At 34.8% G+C, this 3,930-nt stretch overlaps 1 protein-coding gene and 1 pseudogene across 1 annotated transcript in view; one reads left to right on the top strand and one right to left on the bottom strand.

Annotated features, from left to right (window-relative positions):
• Nucleotides 1-3,930, top strand: part of PRKG1 (protein kinase, cGMP-dependent, type I) — a 995,570-nt gene that overhangs the window by 92,768 nt on the left and 898,872 nt on the right. The gene's annotated exons all lie outside the window — the stretch shown is intronic.
• LOC102263033 overlaps nt 1-3,930 on the bottom strand; it is a 16,892-nt pseudogene that overhangs the window by 2,739 nt on the left and 10,223 nt on the right.

Genomic DNA, 3,930 nt, shown 5'->3' with positions numbered 1-3,930 from the left:
TCTCTTTCTCTCTGAAATACATATATATATATATATGTATGTGTGTGTGTGTGTGTGTGTGTGTGTGTGTGTGTGTATAAAATATTTGTTATTTCTAAGTAGATCTTTGGAAGACATTACTATGTAAAACTGTAAATATTTCAATTTAATTGGTTTTCCTGTTAACATACTTTACTTATTCCTTATTTGACTATAAGACTAAGTGTAGTCTGTTAGTTGCTGTACTATAAAGATGATAAGCCTCTGCATAACCCAACCATATCCTCTTTTGCATTTCCTGGAATTAGCACAAAACCTGGCAATAATAAGCACCAGTGACATTTATCAAATGAATGATTGAATGAAGTAGAAATTAACATATCCATCAAATAATTATGAGTAGAAATCAAATGTCATGTAGAATTATGAGTAGAGTAAAAAAAATGAAACTTATTGTAGAAGTCTTAAGATTGAGGATAATTGCTCTTTTATATGTTATGCATTCCATAGCTATATTGCCCATAACTATCAAAGGTATAGTGTATAAAAAACTTAATAAGCTAATATTGCTGCATTGCTTTAAAACACCAGTATAAAATCATTTCTGTTTATAGCATCATTGAGATGTAGCAGAGTTTGGATTCACATAAAATGAAATAGCCAATGAAGACAGTTATTGTGATAAAGCAACCTTCAAATGCCTTTGCCTTCCATATGTTCCTAGTTTACAGAGGGGAGAAATGCTTCTGTGTAGATATAATTTGGGCTGACTTTTTAAAAGAAATAAGCTTACATATTTATAATTGCACACTAACCTTTAACCTGTAATTATAAATTACAGTATGCACCTACTGTAAATCTTAGAAGTAACCTCTAGGAAATAATTATAATTAAATGAGGAATGATGCAATTGACAGATAATAAATCCACAATATTCCACACATAATGCATACTTTAAAACATTTGGTATTAAATGTAAATATCCCTAATCCTTACTCCAAATGTTTTCAGTGTAATTATGCTGTGGAGGAACTTGTGTCTTCATGCACATCTGTCTATCACACTTGTTTGTAAAATACAAATTTGCTAGAGAAAGATAATTCAGGAAACAGTGAGAGAATAATAGTAGATGTAATATTATCCTGTTAGGTAGACAGCTTTTAATGTAATTGTTTATTATCTGGTTATAGAAAAAATATACCTTACATCTTCCCAAACGCTGGCCTTCTACCCAGTAACATAACATTTTGGCACATGGTTTTAGTACACTAGGCTAAGAGAGCTTAATGCAGTCAAATAAAAGACACTGGTGTGCTATTTTTATATTATACTGTTGAAATTTATTTTTTATGTATGAGTAAATTTTTAATATTTCCCTACAGCACCCAGAGGTAGCTTCATGAGCAACTAATGACTGCAATTACAGGCATCAAATTATAGTCAAGCAGGGGTTGCTCGGGAACTTTGTTGTAAAATCGGAGAGGTCACTATTATAAAAGAATATGTTAAAAAGTAAATTCTTTGAATTCTACAGATTATGTACTTGTTTCATTCAGCATCTATTTCAAGACTAGTTAAAACATCTTCCATGTCTATAATCTTGCTTCCTTAAAAAGAAGTTTTTTGAATGGAGAACATATAATAATATCCACATACAAAAATTAAATGAAGGTAGAAATTGTGATTTAGATAAGGTTATAGAACAAGTGGTAAATATATGCTAGTTAATTCCCAGTTTTATCCATACATATCTATTTAGATGTAATGGAATATAACTGCTGGGAACATTAATAGCCTGAAGATATGCATGACCAGTGGAAGGTTGAAAGACTTACTTTTGATTCTACTAGTCATGCTAATTGTGAGATAATAGATTGGTCTTTCTTATTAATTAGGAGGATTCACTTAATTACAAAATTATAGTGAACTGACTTCCTTGCCTTTCTGTGCACTAATCCCTCAGACACATGCTGCCAAATACTGGTCTGGATTTTCCTTCTGGTCTTTTACTCTGTGGACATGTTATTCTATACTAAGATTTTCTTGGATGCTTTCCTTAAATCTAAATGTGCTTTCCCAAATGCTGTGATAGTAGTAAAAAACTCATTCTCTTGAGTCATATATCCTTGTGCTGACCCTTCCTAGCCACATGAGATTGAGTAGATTAGTGAACTTCTCTGAGCGTCTGTTTCCTCTTCTGTGAAAGGAAGATAATCATAGCCCCTACTTTATATTAACAATCCTACTATGAAATAAACTTAAGTTTTTAAGTTTTTCCACACATGGCATGGCACAGAGATAGCCTTCTACAAAAGTTGCTGTTCTCCTTTTATTATTTTTCCTCGTCCCTCAGAACTCTGTGAGCTGGCCACATACCTATTCTTTAGATTTAATTCAAATGAAGATCATCATAATTGGCAAGGTTTTAATGTGTTATAATCTCCTCTTCTGCCCCATGGCATTTGAATGGGGATCTTCAAAGACTTAACGCACAGGAACAAATACTGAGGGACTTTTCAGTGCCACTCAATGACTCTCTCGTGGGTACATTTACGAGTGGGGTGAAATCTGTCAGAACTCTTCAGATCACCCCGTGGAGGCTTAGTTTCTGTACATGTAAGAGTAGCTTGGTAAATTATGTCACCCGTGCCTATTGTCTGCTTCCTTTTTACTTCTAACCCCAGGGCAGGCCTAAAGGCAAAAATAGTTAAGTAGACTTGGTCTGCCTTTGCCATCTGCCTCCCTTCGTTTTAACATACTTTTCCCATATACCAGTTATCCCAAAGATCTCTGTCTTTGACAAAAGGCAGCTGATATAGAAGATATAAGTCATATTTAGTAAATAGTGAAACCCAGTTAACATTTATGAAAATTTGAAGTGTGAAATTCTATCGTATAATTTCAATCTAATTCAACCTAATGATTGGGTGTGCTTCTTTAGTAAACAGTGAACCAAGTAAGATGGTGAATTTCCCCCTATCTGCTCATCATGCTCAGACCCCTATTAAGATGAGTTTGCATGATTTCAGAATAAGTAGGTCTGCATATAGACCCAGCTGCTGAGACAAAATATGGCATTCCTCATTAGGGTTCTTTCTCTGGCAGCAGCAGATCTCCTAGACAAACTTTACTTTCTAGACTTGCTGTGAATAGCTCTTTCCCATAATTAAAAAAAAATTCGGGGGTGGGGGGGTGGGAGAGGTTTCAATTTGCCTATTTCTTAGAATTTTAGGCAGATTAATTTACTATGAAAGTACTCAAAAAGAGGCAAAAATGAGTTCTGGGGTGTGGGGGCTGATCTCTTTGATACACCTACTTTTTGTTTTTGTGTATATAGTGTCATTTAAATGTTTATAACATTTGGGTCTTATTTAGAATATAATTCTTATCAGGGAGGGCACTTATTACCATTACCTTTAGATCAGGGAGTGCCATGCAGACTACACTGAGGAGAAGTCAGGGTTGCTGAGAGAAATCAGGTCTCATTCCTACTCAATGCAAACACAACAGCCAGAAAACCTAGTTCTGTTTCTTGAGGGAATACTTTGCAAAGAAAACTGATTGTTGCTCAGAAGATTGTTAAAGAAAATTTTGTAAAATAGCTTGCAGAAAGCGTTGTGGTTTTTTTTCTTTATTTTAGATGAAAGACAAAAAGCTGTTTTTAGAACATAAAAATAGTGAGGGCTGTACTTACCAATGCTTACCTTTGTGCCAGCCATTCTGTTCTCAGCACAACACATGCATTGTCACAATTAACCCTCATGGCAGTCCTGAAAGAGGTAGGTTATATTGTACCCATGTTATAAGGAGGAATGGCCAGCTCAGGTTAACTTGCCCACTGCCTCCCTGCTAAATGGGGAATTCAACGCATGACTACATGTCTGTGGAGTCCATATACTTAGCCTCTATATGGCACTACCTCTTGGCAATATGCTGTATGTGTGTGTGTGT

The sequence above is a fragment of the Myotis brandtii genome, unplaced genomic scaffold (assembly GCF_000412655.1).
Source record: "Myotis brandtii unplaced genomic scaffold, ASM41265v1 scaffold475, whole genome shotgun sequence".
Taxonomy (NCBI): Eukaryota; Metazoa; Chordata; class Mammalia; order Chiroptera; family Vespertilionidae; genus Myotis; species Myotis brandtii.
The sequence above is the reverse complement of the archived record's forward strand: the minus strand, read 5'-3'. Positions and strand labels throughout refer to the sequence as shown.